The sequence below is a fragment of the Tachyglossus aculeatus genome, chromosome X1 (assembly GCF_015852505.1).
Source record: "Tachyglossus aculeatus isolate mTacAcu1 chromosome X1, mTacAcu1.pri, whole genome shotgun sequence".
NCBI lineage: Eukaryota > Metazoa > Chordata > Mammalia > Monotremata > Tachyglossidae > Tachyglossus > Tachyglossus aculeatus.
This window is the reverse complement of record NC_052101.1, coordinates 57,472,619-57,499,438: the sequence shown is the minus strand read 5'-3', so window position 1 is coordinate 57,499,438 and position 26,820 is coordinate 57,472,619. Positions and strand designations below refer to the sequence as shown.

The window sequence follows — 26,820 nt, the reverse complement described above, 5'->3', positions numbered from 1 at the left end:
GGGTAGATACAAGTGAATTAGGTCAGACACGGTTCCTGTCCCATGTGGGCCTCACAGTCTAAGTAGGAGACCCGAGGCCCAGAGAAGTGGAGCGACTTGCCCAATGTCACACAGCGGGCATTTGGTGGAGCTGGGATTGGAACTCGGGTCCCTTGACTCCCAGGCCCGGGCTCTTTCCACAAGACCACGCCGCTTCTCGGAAGTCCGCCTATCTTGCGGCATTTCTCCAGCGGTGTTTCCCTCTCCGGTCCCTGGGGGCACGGGCACTGCTTCCGCTCCGTGGAACCCTGCAGTCGGAGTAAAGGAGCGGAGGGAGACTGGGCACGGAAAATAAAAATGGTGGACAGGGAGGCATTCGGTACCGACCCGTACCACATTGGCCGGGTCGGCTGAGAATTGGATCAGGTGAGAGGTCAGATCGGACAAATGGCAGTTCTACTGGCCACCTTGTCTGTGGGCCTGTGACTGACCCGAAGCCACGGAGCAGGTCTGCCATGGGGTTCTCCGGCCTCCCTTCCCAGAATGCCTTGTGGTTGGGACATGCCACACAAGGCCCCTCAGGACTTACCACAGAACAGGTTTCCAGTTTTAGGGTGCAGAGGAAGAACTGAGGTGTCACATGTCTGCTGTGTGACCTTGAGTAAGCCGCTCCACTTCTCTGGGCCTCAGTTACCTTATCTGTAAAATGGGGATTAAGACTGTGAGCTCCATGTGGGACAGCCTCTGGGTCCAGCCTCATTACCTTACACCTACCCCAGAGCTTAGAACAGTGCTTGGCACATAGAAATTATTATTATTATTATTATTAGCAGTCTAAACAGCAATGTTCGCCTTTATTCATTCATTCTTTCAATCGTATTTATTGAGTGCTTACTTTGTGCAGAGCACTGTACTGAGCGCTTGAGAAGTACGTGCCCAAACTCATCTCAGGCTCATCATTCATTCATTCAATTGTATTTATTGAGTGCTTACGGTGTGCAGAGCACTGTACTAAGCGCTTGGGAAGTACAAGTTGGCAACATATAGAAACAGTCCCTATGCAACAATGGGCTCACAGTCTAGAAGGGGGAGACAGACAACAAAACAAAACATGTGGACAGTTGTCAAGTCATCAGAATAAATCACATCATCTTCCACGTTCCTTCATATGAAAAGCACCCAGGATGCACCTAAGATCTGAGCAGTGACAGCTCACTGGTTATGGTCAAAGTGGTTAAAGATTGAACTCTGAATAAACCAGGCCAATTTTGGATGAAAGTGTCTTCTAGGAGGGTACAGAGACCCTGGAAATGTAAAGAAAACGAAGCCCAAATTAGAATATTATAACATGGTGTAAACCTCACCTTGGAAAATAAAGAATTAACCCTGTATTGTAAATCAATGCCACGAAGTGTCTCATAACTTAGAGATGTCGCTAAAAGATGTCTCTGATGATGGCTGGAAATTATTATTATTAGTTTTATTATGGTATCTATCCCAGTGCTCAGTATAGTGCCTGGCACATAGAAAATGCTTAATACCAAAAAAAGGGCTATAGAATTACATCAGGAAAACAAACACAGAAGCAACTGCAGTGTGGCCTTTAACCTCGAAGCAGTGTGTATCCTCTGGCACACAACAACAGCTGTGCTTGGCATATATTAAGTGCTTAAATAGACCACAATTATCACAATTATTATTATTATTACTATTATTATTATAAGGGACAGGCTTCAATCCATCAACAGTCGATCAATGTACAGTATTTACTAAGCACTTACTCTGTGTCAAGCACTGTATTCAGGAAGTGGAAGAGTCCACTAGAGTTAGTAGATGAAATTCCTGCCCTCAAAGGTCAGCAACTTGCCATTTGGGGTCCTTTCAGCCTTAACTGGCTGCTCTCCGAAGAAAAAAAGAGAAGAGGCATCCTTCCCATCATTCTTAATTAGCCCTAAGCTTGTCTGATTAGTCTTAATTGATTTCAACTGTTCTTAATTAGCCTCATTAACAGTAAATGAAAAGTAAAACAAAATTTTAAAGGTTACCCATGGAGTAAAGGCTTAAAAAAATTGCCTCAACACCTCATTGTTGTGAGCTCTGATCCAGCCTGTGAAATCCAAGTCTTTTTAAGATTCTGACACTGGAGCCGGGGCTCTGAGGCCTGGTTCTGCCCGCCCCCCTCCCCCCACCCAGGGCTCTGAGGCCTGGTTTCTGCCCCTTGGGATTTTGAGGCCCAGTTCTTTCTCACCCCCGCCCCCCCCGCCCAGGGCTCTGAGGCCTGGGCCTGTCCCCCTGGGGCTCAGAAAGCTGAGGTTTCATCTGAGGGAGGACATTCCTGTCAGAGATAGCTCAAAGCCATGTCCCCTGGTGAAGAGAGCACTGATCTGGGAGTCAGATGAACTGGGTTCCAATCCTGCCTCCACCACTTGCCTGCTGTGTGAGCTTGGGTGAAATGCCGCTCTGTGCCTCAGTTTCTTCAACTGTAAAATGGGGATTTGGTACATGTTCTCCCTTCTTTTTTATGGCAAATGTTAAGCACTTTAGTATGTACTAAGGACTGTACTAAGCAGTGGGATAGATACACGGTAATCAAGTTGGACACAGTCTGTGTCCCACCTGGGGCTCACAATCTTCATCCCCATTTTACAGATGAGGTTACTGAGGGACTTTGGAAGTTAAATTACTTGCCCAAGGTCACACAGCAGCCAACCCAGGGACTGTGGCTGACCTGTTTATTTCATCTCTTCCCCACTGCTTAGGACAGCCCTTGGCTCACAATAAGCATTTAAATAGCACAGTGATTTATTAGGATTTGATTCATTCATTCAATTGTACTTACTAAGCACTTACTGTGTGCAGAGCACTGTACTACGCGCTTGGAAAATACAAATCGGCACAGAAGAGCACCACATTTTCACAGGGGAGACAAAGGATTCATTCAACTAGAGGAGGAGCAGAGAGACGGCCAGTGAAAAAAATGAGCAGTAGAAGGAGTTTATCCTATACTGTCAATCTATTAATGGGTATATACCTAGATGCAGGAGTTAGGGCACCATACTTAAATGCTAAAGGAGCTACTGGGAATGCTATGACTTAGGGTGTTGGGAATTAATCAAAAAAGCCTTCCTGGGGGAGGAGGAGAAGGAGGCTTTGAGGATAGGAGGAAATGTGGTAATGATAATAATAGCAATACTACTAGTAATAATAATGATGGCATTTATTAAGCACATACTATGTGCAAAGCACTGTTCTAAGCACTGGGGAGGTTACAAAGTGATCAGGTTGTCCCACAGAGGGCTGACAGTCTTAATCCCCATTTTACAGATGAGGTAACTGAGGCCCAGAGAAGTTAAGTGACTTACCCAAAGTCACACAGCTGACACTTGGCGGAGCAGGGATTTGAACCCATGACCTCTGACTCCAAAGCCCGGGCTCTTTCCACTGAGCCACGCTGCTTCTCTATTTGTTAAGTGCATACAGTCTGTCAAGCAATGTATTAAACTCTGGGGTAGTTACAAGATAATAAGGTCCCACATGAGTTCCTCATGAAGCTCACACTCCAAGTAAGAGGGAGAACACATACTGAATACCCATTTTGCAGTTGAAGAAACTGAGACCCAGAGAAATGAAGTGACTTGCCCATGGTAACGTAGCAGGTACACAGAGGAGGTGGGATTAGAACCCACGTCCTCTGACTCCCAAGCCAGGACTCTTTTCACTAGGCAACTCTACTTCCCCATCACAATGGAAGGCACTGGGAAGCAGCTAGGAGTCAGAGGACCTGGGCTCTAATCCCAGATCTGCCACTTTACTCATTCATTCGACTGTATTGACTGATTTATTGGGCACTTACTGTGTGCACAGCACTGTACTAAATGCTTAGGAGAGTGCTATACAACGATAAAAACAGTCCCAGCCCACAATGAGCTTACAGCCTAAAGGGGTGGGGGTCGGGGGGAAGACATCAATATAAAGAAATAACAAATTACAGATCTATACATAAATGCTGTCAGGTTGGGAGCGGGGAAGAACAAAGGGAGCTAGTCAGGTTTACCCAGAAGGGAGTGGAAGAAGAGGGAAGAGGAAAGAGGGCTTAGTCAGGGAAGGCCTCTTGGAGGAGATGGGTCTTCAATAAGACTCTGAAGGCTGGGGGAGAGGGATTGTCTGCTGGATTTGAGGAGGGAGGCTGTTCCAGGCCAGAGGCCAGATGAGGGCGAGGGGTCAGCTGCGAGATAGATGAGATCAAGGCACAGTGAGCTAAGGTTAGCACTAGAGGAGCAGAGTGTGTATGCTGGCTTATAGTTAGGAGAACAGTGAGGTGAGGTTGGGGGGGCAAGGTGATAAGAGTGCTTTAAAGCTGACAGAGAGGAGTTTTGTTTGATGTGGAGGTGGATGGGCAACCACTGGAGTTTCTTCAGGAGCAGGGAAACACATCCTGAATGTTTCTGTAGAAAAATGATCTGGGCAGCAGGGTGAAGTATGGACTGGAGTGGGGAGAGACAGGAGGCAGAGAGGTCAGCAAGGAGGCCGGTGCAGTAATCCAAGTAGGATAGGATGAGTGATTGTAGTAATGCGGTAGCCATTTGGATGGAGAAGAAAGGGCGGATTTTAGCCACATGTGAAGGTGGGGCCTACAGGATTTAGTGATGCATTGAATACGTGGGTTAAGTAAGAGAGAAGAGTCAAGGATAAAGAGGAGAGGCAGAGGGCAAGTCACCTAACCTCTCTGGTTCTCTGCTTCCTCATCTGAGTCCCAGCTGAGATAGGCACTGTTTGTGCAGCATGGCTCCGTGGAAAGAGCACGGGCTTTGGAGTCAGAGGTCATGGATTCGAATCCTGGCTCTGCCAATTGTCAGCTGTGTGACTTTGGGCAAGTCACTTAACTTCTCTGGGCCACAGTTACCTCATCTGTAAAATGGGGATTAAGACTGTCAGCCCCCTGTGGGACAACCTGATCACCTTGTCACCTGATCACTGAGAGCTCACCTCCTCCAGGAGGCCTTCCCAGACTGAGCCCCTTCCTTCCTCTCCCCCTCGTCCTCCTCCCCATCCCCCCATCTTACCTCCTTCCCTTCCCCACAGCACCTGTATATATGTATATATGTTTGTACATATTTATTACTCTATTTATTTATCTTATACATATCTATTGTATTTAGTTGATTTTGTCAGTATGTTTGGTTTTGTTCTCTGTCTCCCCCTTCTAGACTGCGAGCCCGCTGTTGGGTAGGGACTGTCTCTATGTGTTGCCGACTTGTACTTCCCAAGCGCTTAGTACACTGCTCTGCACACAGTAAGCGCTCAATACAATTGATTGATTAATTGATTGTAACCTCCCCAGAGCTTAGAACAGTGTTTTGCACATAGTAAGCACTTAAAAAATGCCATTATTATTATTATCTGCTTACACCCACCCCAATGCTTAGTGAGGTTCTTGGCACATAAGTGACCAGAGACCGTGATTATTTTTATTAGCAACATCATCTAGTGGAAAGAGCCCGGGCCTGGGAGTCAATGCTCCCTCCTCCCAGTGACCCCCCAAATACCAGGAGAAGTGAGACCTACAGATACAGACAATCCATCGTACTTAAGCTGAATGCAAAACCCTGCCCTACTAATACTTAACCACTCCCTCCAAATCCAGTAGACCAGGAGGGGCTTGTACTCCAGGAACTGGAGATCCAATATAAACTGAAAAATATTCAATTTTGAGTACAATACCTGTCTTCCATTCTCCCCGTCTACACCTGTGACAACTCCATCCCAGATCTCTGCTTTTCAGAGAGGAATAGAGTACACATGCTGATCGTCTTTCTCCCTGAATCTAGACACTACTCTCCGAAGCCATCACTGGCAGGCCCAGATGGCTGCCCCTTTCTCCCAGGAGTGGCAGACACGTCATCACTCTACTTCCCCGCTATTATTCACACACGGACACAGTGTTCTCTTTGGGGTAGTGATACAGCCTACTCAGTAATGGGGGGAAATCTGGGAATTGACCCTTACAACAGCCTAAGAAGGATGAAATTGGAGGCCAAGAAAATGCACTAAGCAGCTTCTACAGAGAGATTCCCCCGGCCCCTGGAAGCAGAGCCATCCTCTGTCCTGAGAGCAGCAAGCTGCCCCCTTGTGATGCGCATAATTATTCTGGGTGGCTGTGCCCATCACCCCCTGGTGGCATCAAGTGTCGGTCTGGGAGGCTGCCCTTTCTTATCACCCCATGATGCAGCTGGTGTAATAGAGCACGAACACAGGAGTTAGACGGTCGTGGGTTCTAATTCTGCCTTCTCCACTTGTCTGCTGTGTGACCTTGGATAAGTCACTTCACTTCTCTGGGCCTCAATTACCTCATCTGTAAAATGGGGATCAAGGCTATGAGCCTCAAATGGGACAGGAGCTGTGACCAATCCGATTTGCTTTTATCCACCCCAGCACTTAATACAGTGCCTGGCACGTTGTAGGTGCTTAACAAATTCCATTATTGTTATTAGGTTTTGTTCTGTGAGGCTGCACCTCTCTATCACGCCCACGTGGCACTGATCTTTCTTTTCATGGTGCCTGTGTAGCACTTACTATGTGCCAGACAGTGTACTAAGCATTGAAATAGAGATCATTATGGTATTTGTTAAGCACTTATGATGTGCCAAGCACTGGGGTAGATACAGGGCAATCAGGTTGTCCCATATGGGGCTCAGTTTTAATCCCCATTTTACAGATGAGGTAACTTAGGCACAGAGAAGTTAAGTAGCTTTCCGAAGGTCACATGGCAGACAAGCGGCGGGGCCGGGATTAAAACCCATGTCCTCTGACTCCCAAACCCGTGCTCTTTCCACTAAGCCACGCTGCTTCTCATCTCACCTATCTGCCTCCCACTCCTTTCCTATGGCCTCCCCCTCCACGTAGGCCAGACCACCACTCTCACCGTCTTCAGAGCAATATTAAGGTTGCAATTCCATCAAGAGGCCTTCTCAGATTTAACCCTCTTTCCCCCCGCCTCCTTCTCCCTTCTGCATCGTCTACACCCTTGGAACTGGGACCTTTGGACATTCACTATTTGCCCTGCAGCATTTATGTGCTTATCTGTAACATAACTGTGCACTTTGTGTACAGAAATGCGGTGGGAGGCGGAGAGAATGAGGTGAAGATATACTGATAATTAATGAGCATTTCCTGTGTGCAGAGCACTATAGGGCGTGCTGGGGGAGTACTGAGTTGATGGGTACGTTCCCTGCCCACAGGGAGCTGACAGTCAGAAATTCCAGCCACTCAAGAAACCGACAGTCTGAGCAAAGAGGTTTCAGGCGACTGATTGGATCATTAGCAAAGTTTTCAACTGGGGCCAAGAGTTTGAGAAATCTCTGTCTGTGGAGCAAGGGATTGACTGACACTGGGGGGACACCGCCAGGATGAAGGGGGGAAGCTGAGGCAGGGGAGCAGCAGGGCAACATAATAATTATAATTAAATGATAATAATGTCATTATGGTATTTGTTAAGTGCTTAATACATGCCAAACACTGTTCTAAGTGCTGGTAAGCACAATGTAATCAGGTTGTCCCACATGGGGCTCACAGGCTTAATCCTCATTTAATGGATGAGTTAACTGAGGCACAGAGAAGTGAAGTGAATTGCCCAAGGTCACGGAGCGGACAAATGGTGGAACCGGGATTAGAACCCAGGTCCTTTGCACTCCCAGGCCTGTGCTCGATCCCCTAGGCCATGGTGCTTTTCGTGAATCAAGTCTGTACTGGCTTTATAGATGGCAATTGTTATTTGACATGAAAAACCATAACAGCTCAATAAATGCTATTGAATGAATTGAATTAATGAATGTTTGTTTGCTTGGGGCGGGGGGAGCTTCAGTTTCTTTCTAGGCTTTGCCCTAAAGCAAATATGGGAAGCAGAGTGGCCTAGTGGAAAGAGCAAAGCCCTGGTAGCCAGAGGACTTGGGTTCTAATCGCGGCTCCGACACTTACCTTCTGTGTGCACTAGGACACATCACAACTTCTTTGGGCCTCAATTCCTTCATTTGCAAAATGGGGAGTCAATCCCTGTGCTTCCTCCTACTTAGAATGTGAACCCCACGTGGGACCTGATAATTTTGTAACTACTCCAGCGCTTAATACGGTACTTTGCACATAGTAGAAGCAGCATGGCTCAGTGGAAAGAGCCTGGGCTTTGGAGTCAGAGGTCATGGGTTCAAATCCAGGCTCCTCCAATTGTCAGCTGTGTGACTTTTGTCAAGTCACTTAACTTCTCTGTGCCTCAGTTCCCTCATCTGTAAAATGAGGATTGACTGTGAGCCCCCTGTGGGACAACCTGATCACCTTGTAACCTCCCCAGCACTTAGAACAGTGCTTTGCACATAGTAAGCACTTACTAAATGCCATTATTATTATTATTATTAACTTCTCTGTGCCTCAGTTACCTCATCTGTAAAATGGGGATAAAGACTGTGAGCCCCACTTGGGACAAGCTGATCACTGTGTATCCTCCCCAGCACTTAGAACAGTGCTTTCCACATAGTAAATGTTTAACAAATGTCATTATTATTATTATTATTATTATTATTATTATTATTATTATTATTATTATTGTTATTAATATTTGCCCGCCCAGGGTCTTTTGAGCTTAGTACAGTGTTTTGCACACAGTGAGTGCTCAATAAATGTGATTGCATGAATGAACAAACGAATGCGGGGAGGGTGGCAGAGGGCAGTCTTACAATCTAGCCTCTAGCCGGAGGATAGATGCTCCTCCCAAGTAATAATAATTGATATATTTGTTAGAAATTTACTGCCACCTGCTATACTAATTGCTGCGGTAGATACAAGGTAATCAGACCAGTCACGGTCTCTGTCCCCATGGGACTCGCAATCACAGTCAGAAGGACAACTAATATTAAATCCCCACTTTCCACATGAGGAAACTGAGGCCCAAAAAAGTGATTAATTTTTTTATGGCACTTGTTAAGCACGTACAACGTGCCAAGCCCCAAATTAAGCATTGGGGTAGATACAGTCAGGTTGGATACAGCCCTTAGGGCTCAGAGTCCTAATCCCCAATGTACAGATAAGGTCACTGAGGCATAGATAAGTAACTTCACCAAGTTACCTCTCAGTCAAGTGGTAGAGCTGGGATTAGAACCCAGGTCCCTTAGACTACCCTATAATGAATCTTCCTCCGTTTTGTGGACAGAAGAATACATTTTAAGATACATAAAGAGTTCCCCATAATGACGATGATAATGATAATGAAAATAATAAATGATTTGTGCCCAGATCTGTCTGATCAGAACACAACATCCTTGAAAGCAGACTTTCAAATCGCCTTCAATAGTTTCATTCCTCATCCACAGGGGACAAAGATCAAGAAGCCAAGGGACATTTGAGCATGGCGTAGTGGATAGAGCATGGGCTTGGGAGCCAAAAGGTCATGGGTTCTGAGGCCAGCTCTGCCACTTGTCTCCTGTCTGACCTTGGGCAAGTCACTTCACTTCTCTGGGCCTCAGTTACTTCATCTGTAAAATGGGGATTGAGACTGTAAGCCCCACTTGGGACAGGGACTGCATCCAACTCAATCTGCTTGTATCCACCCAAGCGCTTTGAACAGTGCGGGCACAAAGTATGCTAGAGTTAAAACAAAACAAAACAAAACCCATTTGACAAATGTTGAAATATAGGTAAAATGCTCACTACAATATCAAGTTTCTCTCCCCAGTCTTACCCAGAGTGGTTGGCTCCCAGAAATGTTGGCTCAATCCAGCCATCGGTAGTATGGATTGAGCATCTAATGTGTTCAGAGCTCTGAATGCTGGGGAGAGTACAACCACAGAACATGGAATGGAGAGAACTAGTGCTTTCCTTAACTTTCTCTCCAAAGAGTTATTCTTTTATTCCTCCCATTTGTCCAGGGAAGGGGGCCTGGAGGTGAGAAGTCCATGCATTCAGAGTCCCAGGTGTCAGCATTTCCCCCCGTGATTGGAAGAACCAGTTCTTTGAAACGTCATGATACTTCCATAGTTAGAACTTAATAAATACCATTGAAAAAAAATAGAGACCAATCAGATAAGAAACAATCCCTGTTCCCTTTGGGCTCATGGTTTTAGGGGAAGGAGAATAGGAGTCATATCCCCATTTTACAGATAAGGAAACAGAGACACAGAGAGCTTATCTCACCCAAGGCCATCTGGCAAAGAAGTGGCAGAGTCAGGCTTAGAATCCAGGTCTCCCGACTCTCAGGACAGGGCTCTTTCTGTGAGACCACCCCACTGTCTGGCATCCTGGTCTCATCTCCCCAGCACGTTATTTGAGCAAATAATAATAATAATAATTAGATTGTGAGTCCTTTCGGTGACAATCTTGTATCAACCCCAGCACTAAGTGTAGTGGTTGGCACACAGTACACATTTTGCTATCAAGTGATTACAGATAGCCCCAGGATTGTCAACATCCATCAGGATAGCAGAGGGTTGTGGGCTAAGTGAACCTGAGAAGAGAACCCAGACGCCTAAACTTCCAGCCCTCATTCCTTCTACCAAGCTGATGCTCAAAAAACATAAAATCCATCAGGTCCGACCTCCCCAAAGTCACTCCCCCCCATTTCTCCAACCCCCCGGCTCTCAACACTCTCTGCTACTCTCCCATCCTTCCCAGCAGTATACTCAGAGGAGCTCTCCTCCCTCCTCTCAAGTGCTACTCCGGCCACCTGTGCTTCTGACCCCATTCCCTCTCATCTCATGAAATCCCTCGCTCTGTCCTTTCTCCCCTCCTTAACGTCCATCTTCAACCACTCAAACTCCACTGGTTCCTTCCCCTCTGCCTTCAAACATGCCCATGTCTCTCCCATCCTAAAAAAACCCTCTCTTGACCCCACCTCACCTTCTAGTTATCGCCCCATCTCCCTCCTACCATTCCTTTCCAAACTCCTTGAACGAGTTGTCTACACATGCTGCCTCGAATTCCTCAACACCAACTCTCTCCTCGACCCCCTACAGTCTGGCTTCCGTCCCCTACATTCCACGGAAACTGCCCTCTCAAAGGTCACCAGTGACCTCCAGCTTGCCAAATCCAATGGCTCATACTCTATACTAATCCTCCTCGACCTCTCAGCTGCCTTCGACACTGTGGACCACCCCCTTCTCCTTAACACGCTATCCAACCTTGGCTTCACAGACTCCATCCTCTCCTGGTTCTCCTCTTATCTGTCCGGCCATTCATTCTCAGTCTCTTTTGCAGGCTCCTCCTCCCCCTCCCATCCCCTTCCTGTGGGGGTTCCCCAAGGTTCAGTTCTTGGTCCCCTTCTGTTCTCGATCTACACTCACTCCCTTGGTGACCTCATTCGCTCCCACGGCTTCAACTATCATCTCTATGCTGATGACACCCAAATCTACATCTCTGCCCTTGCTCTCTCCCCCTCCCTCCAGGCTCGCATCTCCTCCTGCCTTCAGGACATCTCCATCCAGATGTCTGCCCACCACCTAAAACTCAACATGTCCAAGACTGAACTCCTTGTCTTCCCTTCCAAACCCTGACCTCTCCCTGACTTTCCCATCACTGTTGACGGCACTACCAACCTTCCCATCTCACAAGCCCGCAAACTTGTTGTCATCTTCGACCCCGCCCTCTCGTTCACCCCTCACATCCAAGCCGTCACCAAAACCTGCCGGTCTCACCTCCACAACATTGCCAAGATCCACCCTTTCCTCCCCATCCAAACCGCCACCCTGCTCGTTCAAGCTCTCATCCTATCCCGTCTGGACTACTGCATCAGTCTTCTCTCCGATCTCCCATCCTCATGTCTCTCCCCACTTCAATCCATACTTCATGCTGCTGCCCGGATTGTCTTTGTCCAGAAACGCTCTGGGCATGTTACTCCCCTCCTCAAAAATTTCCAGTGGCTACCAATCAATCTGCACATCAGGCAGAAACTCCTCACCCTCGGCTTCAAGGCTCTCCATCACCTCGCCCCCTCCTACCTCACCTCCCTTCTCTCCTTCTACAGCCCAGCCCACACCCTCCACTCCTCTGCCACTAATCTCCTCACTGTGCCTCGTTCTCGCCTGTCCCGCCGTCGACCCCCGGCCCACGTCATCCCCCGGGCCTGGAATGCGCTCCCTCTGCCCATCATCATCAATCGTATTTATTGAGCGCTTACTGTGTGCAGAGCACTGTACTAAGCGCTTGGGAAATGCAAGTTGGCAACATATAGAGACAGTCCCTACCCAACAGCGGGCTCACAGTCTAGAAAGGGCTCTAAAGGCCTCCTGCTCTAAAGGGCAGGAGGTCAGAGGTCTGATGGACACCATGCTTTTGGGAGACCAGCTCTCAGAATGGAAGGAGATCTCTCCACCGAGCATACGTTGGGTCCCTCTCAAATAGTCCTCGTTCTGACATGCAACAGAATCAAACCATCTGGGTAGTGAAAGAAAGCTGAATCTATGACTTCAAGGGTTTCGACTCTAGAGGTCAGACGTAATACTCGAAGGATTTTTTTTGTTAATTCCATGAGTTTAATACAATTTTCCACGCTAGAACACCACATGATTATGCCATCGTACTTAGTGATGATGTAATTACAGGATTTCCATGTTATCGCCTGCACTGACTCTAATTACATGATTAGGCAGGATTTTGTTTATTATGTAAATGCTTCAAAATGAGAAAGTTCTTTTGAAAGCCAGGCAAACATGCTTAATATGGATGATACCCAAGATCGTCTGCTTTCTGGAACTAAAGCCCGACTGCCAAATATCTTTTACGTCACTCTTTTTTTTTTTTTTTTTAAAAAAAAAGGCTGTTTAAGCCCTTACTTTGTGCCAGGCACTGTAGGAAGCACCGTGGTACATACAAGTTAATCATGTTGGACACAGTCCCTGTCATACATGGGGTTCACACTCTTAATCACCATTTTACACACGAGGGAACCAAGACACAGGGAAGCCAAGTGACTTACCTGAGGTCACACCTCAGACGAGTGGCACAGCCAGAATTCGATCCGATGTAGCGTTGGGGTAGATGCAAGCTTATCGGGTTGGACACAGTCTCGTCCCACAGGGGGCTAACGGAACTGATGGGCGATCCCTCGGGACCCCATGTGGAGGAATGGCTTCCGGCGCTGGTGGCTCAGCGGGCAGGAGCGCAGCTTCTGAGAGAACACGCACTTTGTTGTCTCGGCCCACGTCATGGCACCGGAACCCAGGTCTCCTGATTCCCAGATCTGGGCTCTCCCCACCGAACCTCTCCGGCCGCAAAAACAACATCACAAACAACGAAAGTCCTGCTGTCCTTATCGAGCAATCACTCAAACACCGAAGGGCCCATCGTCCCCATCGATCAAATGACCAAGGGCCTGCTGCCATTATCAACCAATCAATCAAACAACGAAGGGCCCACCACCCGGATCGAGAGCAGAATCGGAAGGATGGGGCTCGGCAGAAATAGTGGGCCCTAGTATAGAGAGGCCCGGGCCGGGGAGTCACAGGACCTGGGTTCTAATCCCCTATCTGCCAGGTGCCTGGTGGGTGACTCTGGGCAAGTCTTTTCACTTCTCTGGACCTTGGCTACTTCATCTGAAAAATGGGGATTAAATCCTACTTCTCACCTACTCAAACTGTGAGCCCCAAGTGCTCCTTTAGCTCCTCTAATGCTAACCTCCCCACTGTACCTCGATCTCGTCTATCTCACCACCGACCCCTCGCCCACATCCTGCCCCTGGACAGGAACGCCCTCCTTACTTACTCAAATCCAACAAATAATTACTCTTCCCGCTTCGATGTCTTATTGAAGGCACATCTCCTTCAAGAGGCCATCCCTGTCTAAGCTCCCCTTGCCTCTTCTCCCAATCCCTTCTGCGTCACCCTGATTTGCTCCCTTTATTCATCCTCTCTCCATACCCCACAGCACTTATGCACATATCTGTAATTTATTTATTTCTATCGATGTCTGTCTCCCCTCTAGACCGTAAGCTCATTGAGGGCAGGGAATGTGCCTATTCATGGTTATACTGTACTCTCCCAAGTGCCTAGTACAGTGCTCTGCACATACTAAGTGCTCCATAAATACCACTGAAGGAATGAATAGGTCAGTCAGATATGAAGAGGGAGTGCATTCCAGTCCAGAGGCAGAATGTGGGCGAGAGGTCGGTGGCGAGACAGGAGAGATCAAAGTTCTGGTGCAGGGTGCAGTCTGGTTTTTATGAGGAGAGTAGTGAGGTGAGGTAGGAGGGGGCAAGGTGATTGAGTGCTTTAAAGCCAATGGAGATGAGATTTTGTTGGTTGTCCATCCTCCTCTGCACCCACCAGAGGTTCTCGAAGAGTGGGGAAAATGTGGTCTGAACGATTTTGTGGGAAAATCCTCTGGGCAACTGAATGAAGTATGGACTGGAGTGGGGAAAAGACAAGAGGCAGGGAGGTCAGCAAGGAGGCTGATACTGTAATCAAGGTGGGAGAGAAGAAACCCTGGGGTTAAAGTGGAAGCGGTCTGGATGGAAAGGTTGGGGTGCATTTCAGCCATGTAGTGAAGGTGGAACTGGAAGGATTCTGTCCTGGATTCAACAGGTGGGTTGAAAGAGAGAGTGGAGTCAAGGAGAATGGCCAAGGACAGTCGATCACTTTCCCTGCCTTCAAAAACTTATAGAAGGCACATCTCCTCCAAGAAGCCTTCCCTGATTAAGTTTCCTCTTCTCCCATTCTCTTCTGTGTCGCTCTCAAGCTTGGATTTGTTCTCTTAATTCATCCATCCCTCAAGTACACAGCACTTGAGGACATGTCTGTAATTTCTTTACATGACTGTCTGTCTCCCCTCCCCCGGACCGTAAATTCGTTGTGGGCAGGGAATGTGTCTACTGACCCTGTTAGATATTTGCCTCCTACGTGCTCAGCACAGCACTCTGCCTCCGGTAAGCACACAATACGTACCAGTGAGTGATTCACTGCTTCTGATGGGCCTGGCTCCAGTCCTCTCCACTACCTGTATTCATAAATGGTAAGCTTCTCAAGGGACACAGCCCCTAACTCCCACCTGCTTATTATTGCCCAGGGCTTAGAACAGTGCTCTGTACACAGTAAAGGCTCAGTAAAGATCTTTGCTGCTGCTTCTGCTATTCCTACTACTAGGACATCTGGATTGCACATACCCACCACTGGATCACCTCTGAGTAGCAGCATGGCCTAGCGGAAAAGTCCAAGCCTGGGAGTCAGGGGATCTGAGTTCGAATCCTGCCTCTGCCACTTGCTTGCTTTGTCGACTCGGGCTTAACTTCTCTGGGTCTCAGCTTCGTCGTATGTAAGTTGGGGGGGGAGAATTCCATTCTCCCTCCTCTTAAGACCGTGAGCCCCAAGTGGGACAGTGGGAATTTGATGAGCACTTACTAGGTGCCAGGCACCATTCTAAGCTCAGGAGTAGATACAAGGTCATCAAATTGGACTCAATCCATGTCCCACACGGACCTCACAGTCTCAATCCCCATCTAACAGAGGAGGTAACTGAGGCACAGAGATGTCAAATGACTTGCTTAAGGTCAAACACAGACAAGAGGCAGAGCCATGATTAGAACCCAAGTCCTTGGCCGGTGCTTTCATTGCTAGACCATCCTGTTTCTCTGCTACTGGCAGATATATTCCCTGCCTACATGGAGCTTACAGCCTACAGTCTAAGCTACTCTAGGTACATGACAAGGACTTAACCCTATCTGTTCCTGGGAAAAATCTGTCTTTTTTTAAAATCCAAGTTCCCTCAATAAGAACAATCTGGTGAAAAAAAGAAAACCGAGAGAGTACTGCTGGACAAGACACTGGGCGACCCAAGGGAGATGTTCCTCCCAAAGATATCTTACTACAGAGGGCATTCTTTAAATGCTCAACTTCCCAATCAACACTATTTCTTGAGGGCCATGTGCCCATAGCGTGCTGGGCTGGGCATCTCCTGAATGCAACGTGGCTTAGTGGTTAGAGCACAAACTTGGGAGACAGAGGTCATGGGTTCTAATCCCACCTCTGCCACTCATCAGCTGTGTGACCTGGGGCAAATCACTAACTTCTTTGTGCCACAGTTACCTCATCTGTCAAATGGGGATGAAGACTGTGAGCCCCACGTGGGACAGCCTGATTACTTTGTATCTACCCCAACGCTTAAAACAGTTTTGGTCACATAGTAAGTGCTTCACAAATACCATCGTTATCATTATTGTTATTTACAAAAATACAACATAATTAAGAGACTTGATCCCTGCCCTCAAGGAGCACATGGCAACAGGACAACCAATGAGATGAAGAGAAGCAGCGAGGCTTAGTAGGTAGAGCATGGACCAGTGAGTTGGAGGGATCTGGGTTCTAATCCCCACTCGACTATGTACCTGCTGTGTGACCTTGGGTGTGTACCTTGCTGTGTCACTTCACTTCTCTGTGCCTCAGTTACCTCATCTGTAAAGTGGGGATTAAGATTGTGAGGCCCAGGTGGGACAGGACTGTACCCAATCCGATTTGGCGAGCTCTAACCCGGTACTGAGAACAGCATTAGCACACGATAAGAGTTTAGCAAATACCACAATTATCACTATTATTACCAAGTCAACCCATGAAACCGTGGAGGATGTTTGACAACTTTGAAGGTAAAGATAGAGTCATTGTGTTGCCTGGATTGATCCCACTGTGGTATTAGAGTGCTTACTGTATGCCAGGCACTCTACTAAACACAAGAGGGCTGATAGACCCAATCGGCTCTCTAAAGGAGTTTAGCGTGTGCAGAACAGTGTACTGAGCACTTGGAAGAGCACGGTAAAGTGGAGATGATCCCGCCCTCAAGGAGCTTACAATCTGCATGCAGAGCACTGAACTAAACACTCAAAAGGCATGGTAGTTTAGGAATGTGATCCCAAGCCTCAGAGCCCTCACTGTCTACTACGTGCAGGGCACTGTACTGATCACCTAGGAGAGTACAATCAATCAGTCAATCGTATTTATTGAGCACTTACTGTGTGCAGAGCACTGTACTAAGCGCTTGGGAAGTACAAGTTGGCAACATATAGAGACAGTCCCTACCCAACAGTGGGCTCACAGTCTAGAAGGGGGAGACAGAGAACAAAACCAAACATATTAACAAAATAAATAGAATAGATATGTACAAGTAAAATAGAGTAATAAATATGTACAAACATATATACATATATACAGGTGCTGTGGGGAAGGGAAGGAGGTAAGATGGGGGGATGGAGAGGGGGAGAAGGGGGAGAGGAAAGAGGGGGCTCAGTCTGGGAAGGCCTCCTGGAGGAGATGAGCTCTCAGTAGGGCCTTGAAGGGAGGAAGAGAGCTAGCTTGGCGGATGGGCAGAGGGAGGGCATTCCAGGCCAGGGGGATGACGTGGGACGGGGGTCGACGGCGGGACCGGCGAGAACGAGGCACGGTGAGGAGATTAGTGGCAGAGGAGTGGAGGGTGCGGGCTGGGCTGTAGAAGGAGAGAAGGGAGGTGAGGTAGGAGGGGGCGAGGTGATGGAGAGCCTTGAAGCCAAGGGTGAGGAGTTTCTGCCTATTGCACAGATTAATTGGTAGCCACTGGAGATTTTTGAGGAGGGGAGTAACATGCCCAGAGCGTTTCTGGACAAAGACAATCCGGGCAGCAGCATGAAGTATGGATTGAAGTGGGGAGAGACACGAGGATGGGAGATCAGAGAGAAGGCTGATGCAGTAGTCCAGTCGGGATAGGATGAGAGCTTGAATGAGCAGGGTAGCGGTTTGGATGGAGAGGAAAGGGCGGATCTTGGCAATGTTGCGGAGCTGAGACCGGCAGGTTTTGGTGACAGCTTGGATGTGAGGGGTGAAGGAGAGAGCGGAGTCGAGGATGACACCAAGGTTGCGGGCTTGTGAGATGGGAAGGATGGCAGTGCCGTCAACAGTGATGGGAAAGTCAGGGAGAGGGCAGGGTTTGGGAGGGAAGACAAGGAGTTCAGTCTTGGACATGTTGAGTTTTAGGTGGTGGGCAGACATCCAGATGGAGATGTCCTGAAGGCAGGAGAAGATGTGAGGCTGGAGGGAGGGGGAGAGAGCAGGGGCAGAGATGTAGATTTGGGTGTCATCAGCGTAGAGATGATAGTGGAAGCCGTGGGAGCGAATGAGGTCACCAAGGGAGTGAGTGAATACAAGAGAGCCAGAAAACACAATCCCTGCTCTCAAGGAGCTGATGTTCTACCAGGGGAGACAGAGGAGAGGCTGTGGCATTCAAAACAGTGCTTTAGAACTGGAACCTCAGCTGTTCATACAAGCATTATTTCTGGAACCAGTGAATAGAGTTGGTGGTACCCCTTCACCCGCAGGTCAAGAAGAAATGGACAAGCAGCATGGCCTAGTGGTTAGAGTACTAGCCTGGGAGTTGGAAGGATCAACGCTCACCGCTACTCTCCCATCCTTCCCAGCAGTATCCTCAGAGGAGCCCTCCTCCCTCCTCTTAAGTGCTACTCCGGCCACCTGTGCTTCTGACCCCATTCCCTCTCATCTTATGAAATCTCTCGCTCTGTCCCTTCTCCCCTCCTTAACTTCCATCTTCAACTGCTCACTCTACACTGCTTCCTTCCCCTCTGCCTTCAAACATGCCCACGTCTCTCCCATCCTAAAAAACCCCACTCTTGACCCCACCTCACCTTCTAGTTATCACCCATCTCCCTCCTACCATTCCTTTCCAAACTCCTTGAACGAGTTGTCTACATGCGCTGCCTCGAATTCCTCAATGCCAACTCTCTCCTCGACCCCCTCCAATCTGGCTTCCATCCCCTACATTCCAAGGAAACTGCCCTCTCAAAGGTCACCAATGACCTCCTGCTTGCCAAATCCAACGGCTCATACTCTATCCTAATCCTCCTCGACCTCCCAGCTGCCTTCGACACTGTGGACCACCCCCTTCTCCTCAATACGCTATCCAACCTTGACTTCACAGACTCTGTCCTCTCCTGGTTCTCCTCATCTCTCCGGCCATTCGTTCTCAGTCTCTTTTGCAAGCTCCTCCTCCCCCTCCCATCCCCTTACTGTAGGGGTTCCTCAAGGTTCAGTTCTTGGTCCCCTTCTGTTCTCGATCTACACGCACTCCCTTGGTGACCTCATTCGCTCCCACAGCTTCAACTATCATCTCTACACTGATGATACCCAAATCTACATCTCTGCCCCTGCTCTCTCTCCCTCCAGGCTCGCATCTCCTCCCGCCTTCAGGAAATCTCCATCTGGATGTCTGCCCGCCACCTAAAACTCAACATGTCCAAGACTGAACTCCTTGTCTTCCCTCCCAAACCCTGCCCTCTCCCTGACTTTCCCATCACTGTTGACGGCACTACCACCCTTCCCTTCTCAGAAGCCCGCAACCTTGGTGTCATCCTCGACTTCGCCCTCTCGTTTACCCCTCACATCCAAGTCGTCACCAAAACCTGCCAGTCTCAGCTCCGCAACATTGCCAAGATCCGCCCTTTCCTCTCCAACCAAACCTCTACCCTGCTCGTTCAAGCTCTCATCCTATCCTGTCTGGATTACTGTATCAGCCTCCTCTCTGATCTCCCATCCTCCTGTCTTTCCTCACTTCAATCAATACTTCACGCCGCTGCCCGGATTGTCTTTCTCCAGAAACGCTCTGGGCATGTTACTCCCTTCCTCAAAAATTTCCAGTGGCTACCAATCAATCTGCGCATCAGGCAGAAACTCCTCACCCTCGGCTTCAAGGCTGTCCATCACCTCGCCCCCTCCTACTTCACCTCCCTTCTCTCCTTTTACAGCCCAGCCCACACCCTCCGCTCCTCTGCCGCTAATCTCCTCACCGTTCCTCATTCTCGCCTGTCCCGCCGTCGACCCCTGGCCCACGTCATCCCCCAGGCCTGGAATGCCCTCCCTCCCCACATCCACCAAGCTAGCTCTCTTCCTCCCTTCAAGGCCCTACTGAGAGCTCACCTCCTCCAGGAGGCCTTCCCAGACTGAGCCCACTCCTTCGTCTCCCCCGCCTTACCTCCTTCCCTTCCCCACAGCACCTGTATATGTTTGTACGAATTTATTACTATTTATTTTATTTGTGCATATTTATTCTATTTTATTTTGTTAATATGTTTTGTTTTGTTCTCTGTCTCCCCCTTCTAGACTGTGAGCCCACTGTTGGGTAGGGACCGTCTCTATATGTTTCCAACTTGTACTTCCCACACGCTTAGTACAGTGCTCTGCACACAGTAAGCACTCAATAAATACGATTGAATGAATGAATGAATGGGTTCTAATTACAGTTCTAACACAGCAGACAAGTGGCAGAGCTGGGATCACAGCCCACGATCTTCTGACTCCTAGGCCTGTGCTCTGTCCACATTGTCACGCTACTTCTCCTAGCAGGTACGCGAAGCAGCAGGGATTAGAACCCACATCCTCTGACTCCCAAGTTAGGGCTCTTTCCATTAGGCAAATCTACTTCCCCATCCTCTTTAGGCAGGGGATTTACGATCGAAGGCATCGAGAAGGAGCTTAGGCTGTTGGAAAGAGTACACCTTTAGGAGTCCAAGGACCTGGCTTCTAGTTCCAGATCTGCCACTTGCCTGCTGTGTGACCTCGGGCAAGTCATTCGACTTCTCCGAGCCTCATTTTCTTCATCTGCAAAATGGGGATTCAATCCCTGTTCTCTCTCCCCCTTAGACCGTGAGCCCCATGTGGGACAGGGATTGGATCTGAACTGATGATCTGGTATCTATCACAGTACTCATTTCAGGACTTGGCACAGAGGAAGCGCTTAACAGATACCACAATTACTATTGCTGAATTGGAGATGAAACATTTGGGAGCATTTCTAGACTCATGAATTACGCCAGGTAATTTCCCCTTTGAACTGTGCTTAACAGGTCACTGGGTAATTCTATTCTGCAGCTTTCATTCATTCAATCATATTTATTGAGCGCTTACTGTGTACAGAGCACTGTTCTAAGTACTTGGAAAGTACAATTTGGCAACAAATAGAGATAATCCCTACCTAGTGGTCTCACAGTCTAGAAGCGGGGCCGGTTGGGGGGGGGGGGGACCAGACAACAAAACAAAACAAAGCAAATGGACAGGCACTAATAGCATCAATGCAAATAAACTGCATTATATGGGTATATACACACTATTAAGAAAATAAATAGAATAATAAATTTGTACATATATACACAAGGGCTGCCGGGTAGGGAGGTGGGTAGAGCAGAGGAAGGGAGAAGGGGCGATGGGGAGGGAAGGAGGAGCAGAGGAAAAGTGGGGCTCAACTGGAGCAGGTGAGCTTTCAGTAGGGCTTTGAAGGGGGGAAGTAGGTTAGTTTGGCAGATGTCAGGTAGGAGGGCATTCCAGGCCAGAGGTAGGATGTGGGCCCGGGGTCAAAGGTGGGACAGGTGAGAACGAGGCATGGTGAGAAGGTTAGCGGCGGCAGAGGAGTGGAGTGTGCGGGCTGGGCTGTAGAAGCAGAGAAGGGAGGTGAGGTTGTAGGGGCCGAGGTGGTAGAGAGTCTTGAAGCCGTGAGTGAGGAGTTTTTGCTTCATGCTAAAGTTAAGCAATTACTAGAGATTTTTGACGAGAGGTTGACATTCCCAGAGCGTTTCTGTAGAAAGATAATCCAGGCAGCAGAGTGTTGGTTGCTTACGACGAGCTTACAGTTTAGAGGGACAGTCTCAAGTCAATCAGTGGTATTTATTGAGCGCTTACTCTGTGCCGAGCACTGGACTGGGTGCTTGGGAGAGGACACTATGGCAGAGTTGGTAGACACGATCCCTGCCCACGATGAGCTTACCCAGATGTTTTTAGTGGAGAAGAGGATGAGACTACCTGGAAGTTCTCTTCACTGACTGATCTCTTAATTCGACCTTTCTGACCGCTCCCTTTTTTCAAAGGTATTTGTTTAGCCCTTGATTATGTGCCGCGTGCCATTCTAAGTGCCAGGGTAGATACGAGCCCATGAGGCCGGACACAGACCATGCCCCACATGGGGCTCACGGTTTTACTCCCCATTTTAAGCTCATCGAGGACAGGAAATATGGGACTGGATTAACTTTTATCTGCCCCAGCATTTAGTAGCATAGTTGTGATGGCATTCATTAAGCACTTACCATGTGCCAGGCACTGTTACAAGTACTGAGGATATAAGCTAATCAGTCCAAGGCCCATGTCCGAAATGGAGCACACGGTTTTTATCCCCATTTTACAGATGAGGAAACTGAGGTATAGAAAAGAAAAGTGACCCACCCAACGTCACACGGTGAACAAGTGGCGTAGATGGAACCGGACCCCAGGTCCTTCTGCCTCCCAGGCCCAGGCTCTCTCCATGACGGCACATCGTTTAGCGCTTAAATACCACACGAATGACATGGCTTCGGCTACTACATCAAATTGAACGACTCGCCGGATCTCCTCTCCAAGAGTCTGCCAAGCGAGTGTGGGAACAGACTTTTCTTTCAGGACGAGATCATCGGGTCATCAATGATGCTTCCACTCTAGTATGCCCCCTCTCTGTAATTTAGGTGAATGTCTGTCTGTAAGGTCATTACGGGCAGGGAATGGGTCTCTGACTCGGTAGTACTGGACTTTCCCAAGTGCTCTGTACAGTGCTCCGCACACAGTAAGCACTCAATGAATACCACTGATTGACTAATAAGCTTATCATTATCATATGACAAGTACAACACTTCCATGAAGATTTGGATAGACTCACTGCGGCATCCAGAAGTACCAACAACCAAAAAAGTGGTTATAATAGGGAGATTTTGCCATTCAGATCTGGGGAAAGACAAAAAAGTAATCAGAACTCAAGATCTCAACCTCACGTGGGATGGGAACCGTATCCAACTTGATTTGCTTCTGTCCACCCCGGCTCTTGGTACAGTGCCAGGCACATTCTAAGTGCTTGACAAATACCATTGTTAATTATTATAATAATAAAATGGGGATTCAATACTTGTTCCCCCTTCCTTCTTGTACTGTGAGTTCCATGTGGGACGGGCAATGAGTCTGACCTGATCACCTCGAATCTACCCAGGGCTTGGCACGTAGTGGGCACTTAAATGCCACCACAATTATTATTACTATAGAGAAGCACCAAGGCTCAACGGAAAGAGCACGGACTTGGGAGTCAGAGGTCATGGGTTCAAATCCCAGCTCTGCCAGTTGTCAGCTGTGTGACTTTGGGCAAGTCACTTAACTTCTCTGTGCCTCAGTTACCTCATCTGTAAAAAAGGGATTAAGACTGTGAGCCCCACGTGGGACAATCTGATCACCTTGAATCCTCCCCAGTGCTTAGAACAGGGCTTTGTACATAGTAAGCACTTAGCAAATGCTATAATAATAATTATTATTATTATTCAGGAGGGGGTGGGAGGCAGGCAGTTTCCCAACAGATTTCCATCCTCTCCTCCTCCTGCCTTGATAAGTAGAGGAGGGTCATTTGGTTCGGCAGGCTGCCATTGCCGAAACGGGCACTTGGGAGATTAATTGACAGGGTTTCTTTTATGCAGACCACTTTACCTAGCACTTGGTACAGTCACCAGAGATGGTAGACACAGTCCTTGCTTTCAAGGGTCTTATATTATACTGGGGAAGGCAGACACTAAAATAAAATTACAGGTCGGGGGGGATATCTGGGGCACAAGATATATTTGTATGGACAAACGTGTGTGCCCACATGAGCTATCTGTGCATGGTTGTGTAAATAGATATTGTGAGTTGTCTGTCTTGTGTTGGGTGTATGTGCCCACCTAGAGTGTCTCCATCCCTCTGCCACTGGTCTGCTCTGTGACCTTGGGAAAGTCACTTCACTTCTCTGGGGTTTAGTTACCTCATCTGTAAAATAGGGATTAAGATTGTGAGCCCCACGTGGGACAACCTGATCACCTTGTAACCACCCCACAGCTTAGAACAGTGCTTTGCACATAGTAAGCACTTAAATGCCATCACTATTATTATTATTATTATTCCCCCCGGTGCTCAGTAGTGGGCGCTTAACCAATACCACGATTAATTAATCCCAGCTCTGCCACTTGTCTGCTGGGTGACCTTGGGCAGGTCACGGAACTTCTCCAGGCCTCAGTTACCTCACCTGTCAAATGGGGATGGAGAATGTGGGTCCTGTGTGGGACAGGGACTGCATTCAATCCGATTGCCTTGTATCTATCCCAGCACTGGGTGTGCTGTTTGGCCCATTGTGCTGTTTGCTGCATTACATAACCCACACATTATTATTACTACTATTAAAAAACAACAGAGTTAGACATTTTCTGCTAACAAAGAGTTTACAGAGTAGAGGGAGAGACAGGCATGAATATAAATAAACGGCAGCTACCATGACACTCGTCTTGCCTTATGCCGTCCAGTCTACTCCGACGCACAGCGACGCCACGGACACATCTCTCCCAGAATACCCCACCTCCATCAGCAGTCGTTCTGGTAGCATATCTGTAGAGTCTTCTTGGTAAAAATATGGAAGTGGTATACCGTCGCCTCCTTCTGCGTGGTAAACTTGAGTCTCCGCCCTCGACTCTTCCCCATGACGCCGCTGCCAAGCGCAGGTGAGTTGGGACTTGTAGCAGATTGCCAGCCGCTCGCTAGCCACTGCCCAAGCTAGGAATGGAATGGACAGGCCTCTGCTCCACTCTCCCTCCAGTGGTCAAGACTGGTAAGGTACTGGAAACTCTCCAGGTGCGACCCTGAGAAGGGATCCTGGCACTTAGCAAGCATGTAATATCACAATTATTGTGATTATTATTAGAAAAATGGAGAGGGGAAAGCAGAAATGCAGAGAGTTTGAGGGACACCCTTAAGGTCACTCAGACAGTCACACGTTCATTCTCAGGCTCCTTCGTGGGCTCCTCCTCTGTCTCCGACCCCCTCGCTGTGGGCACCCCTCAAGGTTCAGTTCTGGGTCCCCTTCGAATCTCCATCTACACACACTCCCCTGGAGAACTCATTCACTCCCATGACAAACTAGTACCTCTATGCCAACAATACCCAAATCTCTATCTCCAGCCCTAATCTCTCTCCCTCCCTCCAATCTCGCATCTCCTCGCACCTTTGAGACATCTCTACTTGGATGTCCTCCTGTCACCTCAAACTTGGCAGGTCCAAAACAGAGCTCCCTAACTTCCCACCTAAACCCTGGCCTTCCTATCACTGGAGATGGCACCACTATCCTTCCTGACTCGCAAGCCCGTCACCTTGACGTCATCCTCCACTCCTCTCTATCATTCGACCTGCCACTAAATCCTGTAGGTCTCTCCTCTGCAACATCACTAAAATCCATCCTTTCCCCTCTCCGTTCAAGTTAATACCTTTGCTCATCCTGTTCTACCTGGATTCCTGCATCAGCCTCCTTGCTGACCTCCCAGCCTCTGGTCTCCCTCCACCTCCAGTCCATACTTCCTTCTGCTGCATGGATCATTTTTCTACAGAAACATTCATTACACATCACCCAGCTCCTCAGAAAACTCCAAGGGTTGCCCATCCACCTCTGCAACAAACTAAAATTCCTCTCCGTCGGATTTAAAGCGCTCCACCACCTTGTCTGCCCCACCTCATCTCACCTCGCTTCTCCCCTTCTACAACCCAGCCCCTACACTTCACTCCTCCAACGCTAACTTTCTCACTGTTCCTCCATTTCACCCATCTCATTGCCATCCCCTAACCCATGTCCCGCCTCCGGCCCACTCTCCCTCCTCAAATCCAAAAGGAGATTCTTCTCCCCCACCTTCAAAGCCTTATTGAAGGCACATCTCCTCCAAGAGGCCTTCCCAGACTAAGCCCCACTTTTCCTCATCTTCCACTCCCTTCCACGTAGACCTGACTTACTCTACTTGCCCTTCCGCGAATCCAGCCCTACAGCACTTCTGTACATATCATTTTGTTTATTTTTATTGATGTCTGTCTCCCCTCCTTGGTAAATGATTTGGTAAACACCCAAATCATTTCTGAATCTTCCATAAAAAAACAAAGCCCCCTGCAAACCACCCCCTCACTCATGTAGTCAACATCAATTAGGCCAGCCTTAAATTGTCCCCGCAAAGCATCAACCCAAGTCAGTTCTGAACCATGAAAATCAACCTATTAGCACCACCAATTCAATAAGCATTGACTATCACCCAATCACTCAGTGCTTACCCAATGCTGGGCACAGGGTAAACATTCAATAATTACAACTGAATGAATAAACAAAAGATAAGATAACCGAGGGAGAATCACAGCCCCAGCTCACCAAACCACCTACAGGAAGCAAAATCCAAGGAGCACAAAATGATGCACGAAAATACCCAAAAGCCTCTGGGGCTTTAAAGGCACAGTGCCACTTGACCCATTGAAGGGCACCTAATGCGGTTGGAGAATCAAGGAAGGAAGAGGCAGAAGGAGAAAGGGATTTGCAGCTGCCCATTATTTAAAGGATTTGGAAAAGCAGATGCAATTATAAACACCTGCAAGCAACGCATTCACATTCTCCTTGAGGATCTGGTCTAATGCTCGTCCTGTGCTTTCCCAGTGCTTAATACAGTGCTTTGCATTCAGGGGGGTATTGAGTAAATAAGAACAAAGGACTCAATCAATGAAACAATGAATGAACTCAAGCTCTTCACTGAGGCCTCCCCCATTCCCAGGCCCCACTGTCCCCTCTGCTCTTTATCTCTTTTTCCCTTTCTGTTTCCTTTTAATGCTATTTGTTGAGCACTTTCTAAGCATCAGCCACTGTGCTGGGCCCCATGGTGGATACAAGATAATCGGGTTGGACAAGATCCCTGTTCCATGTAGGGCTCACACTCTTGATCCCCCATTTTACAGATGAGGTGACTGAGGCACAGAGAAGTGAAGTTACTTGCCCAGGGTGGCACAGCAGATGGGTTGC

The 26,820-nt window shown here is 48.3% G+C and overlaps 1 long non-coding RNA gene across 1 annotated transcript; it reads right to left on the bottom strand.

The window, feature by feature from the left end:
• Nucleotides 1-212: 212 nt before the first annotated feature.
• LOC119919866 lies at nt 213-12,948 on the bottom strand. The gene is made up of 3 exons (XR_005447728.1): nt 12,932-12,948; nt 569-678; nt 213-287 (listed from the first exon to the last, which is right to left on the bottom strand). It is a non-coding gene; the product is annotated as an uncharacterized LOC119919866 (long non-coding RNA).
• Between the last annotated feature and the right edge of the window lie 13,872 nt (nt 12,949-26,820).